General features: G+C 47.2%; 1 protein-coding gene across 1 annotated transcript in view; it reads left to right on the top strand.

The window, feature by feature from the left end:
* Positions 1-431: 431 nt before the first annotated feature.
* LOC118381923 (melanocortin receptor 5-like) overlaps positions 432-10,498 on the top strand; it is a 37,558-nt gene continuing 27,491 nt past the window's right edge. The window contains exon 1 of the mRNA XM_052473082.1: positions 432-712. The gene's annotated coding sequence lies outside the window, so the exon portion shown is untranslated. The remainder of the gene's footprint in view (positions 713-10,498) is intronic.

The raw sequence follows: 10,498 nt of genomic DNA, 5'->3' as shown, positions 1-10,498 counted from the left end.
CTTCACAGCAGGGCTGTTTAAAAATAAAAATAAAAAGCAGGGCTGTTTAAAAATTTGAAATAATCCAAGGGGAGTGAATATATATGATAGTCACTGACTAGATTGACTTTATGGTAAATACATTTGAGACAAAATTTTGCAAACCCCAATCTTCCTCATCCTAAAACATGATGCTGCATTTGGATTGTTCTGAAATAATAATAATTATTCCTTTGTACAACAATGTACCAAATAATACTAAAATAATTCCATGACTTGAATGAATTGCTTCATGAGGTGTCTTGTCTGTGTAGAACATGAAACAAATCAGGATCTCTCTGCTCCCTACAGGAAGTTAGTCTATGTGTTGAGCTACCAAACCAGGATCTCTCTGCTCCCTACAGGAAGTTAGTCTACGTGTTGAGCTACGTCGATGAGCTGGAGGAGAACGTATCATATTGTTGAAACAGAGCAATATAGAGGAGGGTCGATGAGCCGGAGGAGCATGTAGTATCATATCGTTGAAACAGAGCAATGCAGAGAGAGAGGAGGATCCCTCGTCATCTATTGATACATCCAGGAATGCTGTCATTCCCTGTTCCATCCATCGGACCTGCTGGCAGTCTCTCCTCGCGCTAGAATCATTGCTAAATCAAGCACTGGCAAGCTGCTATACTGGCTACTGGCTATAACGAATTCAATCCAGCTTCAGCAAGCATCATGCAGCCCCAAGGTGAGCGCTCCACCAATTACATTTTATGGATACTGGGCACAAAGCAACTACAAGCAATGTAGTTTCAAAGATTTAGTCAATATATTGTGACTTGGAATCTTCATGGAAAATCAATTGATTTGGAAAAAATATTTAAATGGTGAAATTTCAACAGCAGGATAATGTCATCATTGTAACAAATATAATATATATAATATGGACAAACCTTAAAATAAGTTACATTTGTACCTTTGAAACAATGTCAGATCTTCAATGTTATATCCACTATAAAAATACACCAACTATAGGCTAGGCAGCAACTCTTACGGGATAATTGATCTATTATAGAGAGATCTATAGAGAATAATGTACTGGCGAGCTGATCTATTATAGAGAGATCTGTAGAGAATAACGTACTGGAGAGTTGATCTATTATATAGAGATCTATAGAGAATAACGTACTGGAGAGTTGATCTATTATAGAGAGATCTATAGAGAATAATGTACTGGAGAGTTGATCTATTATAGAGAGATCTATAGAGAATAATGTACTGGAGAGTTGATCTATTATATAGAGATCTATAGAGAATAATGTACTGTTTGTAATGTTTGCTCTGTCACACGTCTCAGAACATGGTCATCAATATCATAGATTAGTTTGCTGATAATACAAAATATGACATTGTTTTAATAGTATCATCATTATGACTATACCATAGACACAAAAGTATGTCAACACCCCTTCAAATGAGTGGATTCGGCTTTTTCAGTAAGCTATTTCAGTAGTGGAGGGATTGACTTCATCCCTACTTATATTTATGAGAGGTATTGACATGTTGAATGCACCGAGCTGTCTTTTTAAACTATTGGTACACAGCTCTGACACCCATGCGTACCCCACAAGACATGCCACAAGAGGTCTCTTCACAGTCCCCAAGTCCAGAACAGACTATGGGAGGCACACAGTAGTACATAGAGCCATGAGTATATGGAACTCTATTCCACAGTAGTACATAGAGCCATGAGTATATGGAACTCTATTCCACATCAAGTAACTGATGCAGCAGTAAAATTAGATTTTAAAAAACAGTTAAAAAAACACCTTATGGAACACTGGGGACTGAAGCAACACAAACATTGGCACACACACACACACATACACACACACACACACACACACACACACACACACACACACACACACACACACACACACACACACACACACACACACACACACACACACACACACACAACACACATTAATTTGGTACTGTAGATATGTGGTAGTGGTGGAGTAGGGGCCTGAGGGCACACAGTGTGTTGTGAAATCTGTGAATGTATTGTAATGTTTTTCAAATGGTATAAACTGCCTTAATTGTGCTGGACCCCAGGAAGAGTAGCTTCTGCGTTGGCAGGAAACTAATGGGGATCCATAATAAATACAAATACAAAACATTGGCAGTAGAATGAATGGCCTTACTGGAGAGCTCAGTGTCTTTCAATGTGGCACTGTCATGGGAGGTTTCCAATTTCTGTCCTGCGAGAGCTGACCTGGTCAACTGGAAGTACTATGATTGTGAAGTGAAAACGTCTAGGAGCAACCACCACTCAGCCGCGAAGTGGTAGGCCACACAAGCTTACAGAACATGATCACCGAGTGCTGAAGCGTGTAGAGCGTAAAAATCGTCTGTCCTCAGTTGCAACACTCACTACTGAATACCAAACTGCCTCTGAAAGCAACATCAGGACAAAACTGTTCCGTGAGAGCTTCATGAAATGCAGCCGCACACAAACCTAATATCACCAGGCGCAATGCCAAGCGTCTGCTGGAGTGGTGTAAAGCTCGCCACCATTGGACAATGGAGCAGTGGAAACGTGTTCCCTGGAGGGATGAATCACGCTGTTCTGGGGCTGTTTGTCATGGTTCAGGCTCAGCCCCTTAGTTCCATTGAAGGGAAATCTTAATGCTACAGCATACACTTACATTCTAGACGATTCTGTGCTTCCAAATTTAGGAAGGCCCTTTCCCTAAGAGTTTCAGCATGACAATGCCCCTGCTCACAAAACATGGTGTATCCAGAAATGGTTTGTCGAGATTGGTGTGGAAGAACTTGACTGTGAGACCTGACCTCAACCCCATCAAACACCTTTGGGATGAATTGGAACGCCGACTGCGAGCCAGGCCTAATCGCCGAACATCGGTGCCTGACCTCACTAATGCTCTTGTCGCTGAATGAAAGCAAGTCCCCAACATTTATTGGAAAAGCCTTCCCAGAAGACAGCATGGGGCTGGCAGGTAGCCTAGTGGTTAGAGTGTTGGACTAGTAACCGAAAGGTTGCAAGTTCAAATCCCTGAGCTGACAAGGTAAAAATCTGTTGTTCTGCCCCTGAACAAGGCAGTTAATAACCTGTTGGGGCTGTTTACTGCCCCCTCTGGAGTAATTGCGTGCCCATAGTAAACATAATTAGTTTTTTTGTCAAAAGTTGCTAATATATGCAAATGAAAAATATTATTGAATAGAAAACACTCTAAAGCTTCTAAAACCGTTTAAATTATGTCTGTATGTAAAGCAGAACTCTCAGGGCAGTCATTCTCCCAAACTCTCTCTTGTCATCAGAAAAGTTGGCCCAACTTTGACGTCATCGCCCCCACCCTTCCCAAGGACTTACAGGTCTGGGAACAGTCTCTTTGTCTTCAGCGCGATGTCTGCTTCCAATGGGGCTTCTCATTGTGAGAATCGCGCGCTCACGAGAGTTTTGGCGGGCCGAAACCTTTCGGTCACGCGAAAAAACAGGTTACTCTCATGCGCGCTCTGCTCCGCTCCGGTCCTGTCTTTTTTCCAAGATCGATTATACAATGCATGCGTTTCTGTTCGTCCTCACGATTGCTGTACACCTTTATAACATGTTAAAGCTTGATTATGAACTTAGTTTGACAAGTTTAGTCGACATATACTTGACTTTTGGCTGCATTTCAACCGAAATGTGTCGTGTTTGAGAACCGAAAGACACAGACTGCAAAACTAAACGCTGTTTTTGGTAAGTATAATTCCTTCCAGGTCTTCTGATGGAAGAACAGCAAAGGTAAGGGAATATTTATGTGGTAAATTTGGGTTTCTGTGGACTCCAAGATAGAGGAGACATAATGCTACTTTTTGAGCGCCGACTCATAGTATAGCCTAGTGAACGAAACCTGTAACGTTAAAAATAAATGTAACACAGCGATTGCATTCAGAAGAAGTGTATCTAACTATATATATGTAGAACATGCATATTTAGTCAAAGTTTATGATGTGTATTCCTTGTTAGCTGACGTTATCTGCCGGAGCTATCGTCATTTCTCAGGACATTCGAGTAGCATTTTTGAATGATGCATCATTGTAAACAGAGATTTATGGATATATATAGCATATTATTGAAAAAAACATAAATGTACTGTGTAACATGTTATATTACTGTCATCTGATGAAGATTTCAAAAGGTTAGTGAAATTATTTTTCTTTTAATCCTGCGTTTGTTGATTGCATATTTTTTTCAACTTGGCTATGCAAATTAGCTGTGTCTTCGGTGGTGGTTTGACATAAATATGTGCTATGTTTTCGCCGTAAAACATTTTAGAAATCTGACTTGCTGGGTAGATGAACAAGGTGTTTATCTTTCATTTGAGCCATTGGACTTGTTAATGTGTGGAGGTTAAATATTTTTAGGAATATTGTTGCGTTCCATGCGCCACCTTCCAGCTGAACGTGGGGGGGTGGGGGAGTTCCCAAATGGGAACCATAACCCCCTTCTGGCCACTGTTCCTAGGCCATCCTTAAAAATAAGTATTTGCTCTAAATTGGCTTGCCTAGTTAAATAAAGGTTAGAAAGAGTGGCGGATGTAGCAGCAAAGGGGGACCAACTCCATATTAATGCTCATGATTTTGGAATGAGATGTTCAAGAGTAGATGTCCACATACCTTTGGTCATGTGGTGACGCAACTTGGATGTTTCCCTCAAGCTCAACCTCTACAAAATGGAGCTGTTCTTCCTCCCAGGGAAGGCCTGCTCACTCTAATACCTCTCCTTAATGATTAACAACTCCACAGTATCCTCCTCTCAGATTGCAAAGAATCATGACCCTGGACAACAACTTGTCGTTCTCTGCAAACATCAAAGCAGTGACTCGCTCCTGCAGGTTCATTCTCTACAACATCCGTAGAGCACAACCTTTCCTCACAGTAAGCGTTGCAGGTCCTCTACCTTCTAGACTACTGCAGCTCTCTGTTGGCTGGGCTCCCCTATTGTCCTCTACCTTCTAGACTACTGCAGCTCTCTGTTGGCTGGGCTCCCCTCTTGTCCTCTACCTTCTAGACTACTGCAACTCTCTGTTGGCTGGGCTCCCCTATTGTCCTCTACCTTCTAGACTACTGCAACTCTCTGTTGGCTGGGCTCCCTCTTGTCGTCTACCTTCTAGACTACTGCAACTCTCTGTTGGCTGGGCTCCCCTCTTGTCCTCTACCTTCTAGACTACTGCAACTCTCTGTTGGCTGGGCTCCCTATTGTCCTCTACCTTCTAGACTACTGCAACTCTATGTTGGCTGGGCTCCCCTCTTGTCCTCTACCTTCTAGACTACTGCAACTCTCTGTTGGCTGGGCTCCCTATTGTCCTCTACCTTCTAGACTACTGCAACTCTCTGTTGGCTGGGCTCCCCTATTGTCCTCTACCTTCTAGACTACTGCAACTCTCTGTTGGCTGGGCTCCCCTCTTGTCCTCTACCTTCTAGACTACTGCAGCTCTCTGTTGGCTGGGCTCCCTCTTGTCCTCTACTTTCTAGACTACTGCAACTCTCTGTTGGCTGGGCTCCCCTATTGTCCTCTACCTTCTAGACTACTGCAACTCTCTGTTGGCTGGGCTCCCTCTTGTCCTCTACCTTCTAGACTACTGCAACTCTCTGTTGGCTGGGCTCCCTATTGTCCTCTACCTTCTAGACTACTGCAGCTCTCTGTTGGCTGGGCTCCCCTCTTGTCCTCTACTTTCTAGACTACTGCAACTCTCTGTTGGCTGGGCTCCCTATTGTCCTCTACCTTCTAGACTACTGCAACTCTCTGTTGGCTGGGCTCCCCTCTTGTCCTCTACCTTCTAGACTACTGCAACTCTCTGTTGGCTGGGCTCCCCTATTGTCCTCTACCTTCTAGACTACTGCAACTCTCTGTTGGCTGGGCTCCCTCTTGTCCTCTACCTTCTAGACTACTGCAACTCTCTGTTGGCATTTAAAATTTTTCAATAGACATTGAACCGGCCTGGGCTCCCCTCTTGTCCTCTACCTTCTAGACTACTGCAACTCTCTGTTGGCTGGGCTCCCTCTTGTCCTCTACCTTCTAGACTACTGTAACTCTCTGTTGGCTGGGCTCCCTATTGTCCTCTACCTTCTAGACTACTGCAGCTCTCTGTTGGCTGGGCTCCCTCTTGTCCTCTACCTTCTAGACTACTGCAACTCTCTGTTGGCTGGGCTCCCTCTTGTCCTCTACCTTCTAGACTACTGCAACTCTCTGTTGGCTGGGCTCCCCTATTGTCCTCTACCTTCTAGACTACTGCAACTCTCTGTTGGCTGGGCTCCCCTCTTGTCCTCTACCTTCTAGACTACTGCAACTCTCTGTTGGCTGGGCTCCCCTATTGTCCTCTACCTTCTAGACTACTGCAACTCTCTGTTGGCTGGGCTCCCCTATTGTCCTCTACCTTCTAGACTACTGCAACTCTCTGTTGGCTGGGCTCCCCTCTTGTCCTCTACCTTCTAGACTACTGCAACTCTCTGTTGGCTGGGCTCCCCTCTTGTCCTCTACCTTCTAGACTACTGCAACTCTCTGTTGGCTGGGCTCCCCTCTTGTCCTCTACCTTCTAGACTACTGCAACTCTCTGTTGGCTGGGCTCCCCTATTGTCCTCTACCTTCTAGACTACTGCAACTCTCTGTTGGCTGGGCTCCCTCTTGTCCTCTACCTTCTAGACTACTGCAACTCTCTGTTGGCTGGGCTCCCCTCTTGTCCTCTACCTTCTAGACTACTGCAACTCTCTGTTGGCTGGGCTCCCTCTTGTCCTCTACCTTCTAGACTACTGCAACTCTCTGTTGGCTGGGCTCCCCTCTTGTCCTCTACCTTCTAGACTACTGCAACTCTCTGTTGGCTGGGCTCCCTCTTGTCCTCTACCTTCTAGACTACTGCAACTCTCTGTTGGCTGGGCTCCCCTCTTGTCCTCTACCTTCTAGACTACTGCAACTCTCTGTTGGCTGGGCTCCCTCTTGTCCTCTACCTTCTAGACTACTGTAACTCTCTGTTGGCTGGGCTCCCCTATTGTCCTCTACCTTCTAGACTACTGCAGCTCTCTGTTGGCTGGGCTCCCCTCTTGTCCTCTACCTTCTAGACTACTGCAACTCTCTGTTGGCTGGGCTCCCTCTTGTCCTCTACCTTCTAGACTACTGCAACTCTCTGTTGGCTGGGCTCCCCTATTGTCCTCTACCTTCTAGACTACTGCAACTCTCTGTTGGCTGGGCTCCCCTCTTGTCCTCTACCTTCTAGACTACTGCAACTCTCTGTTGGCTGGGCTCCCCTATTGTCCTCTACCTTCTAGACTACTGCAACTCTCTGTTGGCTGGGCTCCCTATTGTCCTCTACCTTCTAGACTACTGCAACTCTCTGTTGGCTGGGCTCCCCTCTTGTCCTCTACCTTCTAGACTACTGCAACTCTCTGTTGGCTGGGCTCCCTCTTGTCCTCTACCTTCTAGACTACTGCAACTCTCTGTTGGCTGGGCTCCCCTCTTGTCCTCTACCTTCTAGACTACTGCAACTCTCTGTTGGCTGGGCTCCCTATTGTCCTCTACCTTCTAGACTACTGCAACTCTCTGTTGGCTGGGCTCCCTCTTGTCCTCTACCTTCTAGACTACTGCAACTCTTGTTGGCTGGGCTCCCCTCTTGTCCTCTACCTTCTAGACTACTGCAACTCTCTGTTGGCTGGGCTCCTCTGTCCTCTACCTTCTAGACTACTGTAACTCTCTGTTGGCTGGGCTCCCCTATTGTCCTCTACCTTCTAGACTACTGCAGCTCTCTGTTGGCTGGGCTCCCTGTCCTCTACCTTCTAGACTACTGCAACTCTCTGTTGGCTGGGCTCCCTCTTGTCCTCTACCTTCTAGACTACTGCAACTCTCTGTTGGCTGGGCTCCCCTATTGTCCTCTACCTTCTAGACTACTGCAACTCTCTGTTGGCTGGGCTCCCTCTTGTCCTCTACCTTCTAGACTACTGCAACTCTCTGTTGGCTGGGCTCCCTATTGTCCTCTACCTTCTAGACTACTGCAACTCTCTGTTGGCTGGGCTCCCTATTGTCCTCTACCTTCTAGACTACTGCAACTCTCTGTTGGCTGGGCTCCCCTCTTGTCCTCTACCTTCTAGACTACTGCAACTCTCTGTTGGCTGGGCTCCCCTCTTGTCCTCTACCTTCTAGACTACTGCAGCTCTCTGTTGGCTGGGCTCCCCTATTGTCCTCTACCTTCTAGAACTGCAGCTCTCTGTTGGCTGGGCTCCCTATTGTCCTCTACCTTCTAGACTACTGCAACTCTCTGTTGGCTGGGCTCCCTATTGTCCTCTACCTTCTAGACTACTGCAACTCTCTGTTGGCTGGACTCCCCTCTGTCCTCTACCTTCTAGACTACTGCAACTCTCTGTTGGCTGGGCTCCCTATTGTCCTCTACCTTCTAGACTACTGCAACTCTCTGTTGGCTGGGCTCCCCTCTTGTCCTCTACCTTCTAGACTACTGCAACTCTCTGTTGGCTGGGCTCCCCTCTTGTCCTCTACCTTCTAGACTACTGCAGCTCTCTGTTGGCTGGGCTCCCCTCTTGTCCTCTACTTTCTAGACTACTGCAACTCTCTGTTGGCTGGGCTCCCTATTGTCCTCTACCTTCTAGACTACTGCAACTCTCTGTTGGCTGGGCTCCCTCTGTCCTCTACCTTCTAGACTACTGCAACTCTCTGTTGGCTGGGCTCCCTCATTGTCCTCTACCTTCTAGACTACTGCAACTCTCTGTTGGCTGGGCTCCTCTTGTCCTCTACCTTCTAGACTACTGCAACTCTCTGTTGGCTGGGCTCCCCTCTTGTCCTCTACCTTCTAGACTACTGCAACTCTCTGTTGGCTGGGCTCCCTCTTGTCCTCTACCTTCTAGACTACTGTAACTCTCTGTTGGCTGGGCTCCCCTATTGTCCTCTACCTTCTAGACTACTGGAACTCTCTGTTGGCTGGGCTCCCTATTGTCCTCTACCTTCTAGACTACTGCAACTCTCTGTTGGCTGGGCTCCCTCTTGTCCTCTACCTTCTAGACTACTGCAACTCTCTGTTGGCTGGGCTCCCCTCTTGTCCTCTACCTTCTAAACTACTGCAACTCTCTGTTGGCTGGGCTCCCTATTGTCCTCTACCTTCTAGACTACTGCAACTCTCTGTTTTGGGCTCCCCTATTGTCCTCTACCTTCTAGACTACTGCAGCTCTCTGTTGGCTGGGCTCCCCTATTGTCCTCTACCTTCTAGACTACTGCAACTCTCTGTTGGCTGGGCTCCCTATTGTCCTCTACCTTCTAGACTACTGCAACTCTCTGTTGGCTGGGCTCCCCTCTTGTCCTCTACCTTCTAGACTACTGCAACTTCTGTTGGCTGGGCTCCCCTGTCCTCTACCTTCTAGACTACTGCAACTCTCTGTTGGCTGGGCTCCCTAACCTTCTAGACTACTGCAACTCTCTGTTGGCTGGGCTCCCCTCTTGTCCTCTACCTTCTAGACTACTGCAACTCTCTGTTGGCTGTGCTCCCCTCTTGTCCTCTACCTTCTAGACTACTGCAGCCTCTCTGTTGGCTGGGCTCCCCTATTGTCCTCTACCTTCTAGACTACTGCAACTCTCTGTTGGCTGGGCTCCCCTCTTGTCCTCTACCTTCTAGACTACTGCAACTCTCTGTTGGCTGGGCTCCCCTCTTGTCCTCTACCTTCTAGACTACTGCAACTCTCTGTTGGCTGGGCTTCTTGTCCTCTACCTTCTAGACTACTGCAACTCTCTGTTGGCTGGGCTCCCTCTTGTCCTCTACCTTCTAGACTACTGCAACTCTCTGTTGGCTGGGCTCCCTATTGTCCTCTACCTTCTAGACTACTGCAACTCTCTGTTGGCTGGGCTCCCCTATTGTCCTCTACCTTCTAGACTACTGCAACTCTCTGTTGGCTGGGCTCCCCTTTGTCCTCTACCTTCTAGACTACTGCAACTCTCTGTTGGCTGGGCTCCCCTATTGTCCTCTACCTTCTAGACTACTGCAACTCTCTGTTGGCTGGGCTCCCTATTGTCCTCTACCTTCTAGATTACTGCAACTCTCTGTTGGCTAGGCTCCCCTATTGTCCTCTACCTTCTAGACTACTGCAACTCTCTGTTGGCTGGGCTCCCCTCTTGTCCTCTACCTTCTAGACTACTGCAACTCTCTGTTGGCTGGGCTCCCCTCTTGTCGTCTACCTTCTAGACTACTGCAGCTCTCTGTTGGCTGGGCTCCCCTATTGTCCTCTACCTTCTAGACTACTGCAACCCTCTGTTGGCTGGGCTCCCCTCTTCATCCTCTACCTTCTAGACTACTGCAACTCTCTGTTGGCTGGGCTCCCCTCTTGTCCTCTACCTTCTAGACTACTGCAACTCTCTGTTGGCTGGGCTCCCCTCTTGTCCTCTACCTTCTAGACTACTGCAACTCTCTGTTGGCTGGGCTCCCTCTTGTCCTCTACCTTCTAGACTACTGCAACTCTCTGTTGGCTGGGCTCC

Source organism: Oncorhynchus keta, chromosome 20 (assembly GCF_023373465.1).
Source record: "Oncorhynchus keta strain PuntledgeMale-10-30-2019 chromosome 20, Oket_V2, whole genome shotgun sequence".
Taxonomy (NCBI): domain Eukaryota; kingdom Metazoa; phylum Chordata; class Actinopteri; order Salmoniformes; family Salmonidae; genus Oncorhynchus; species Oncorhynchus keta.
The sequence above is the reverse complement of the archived record's forward strand: the minus strand, read 5'-3'. Positions and strand labels throughout refer to the sequence as shown.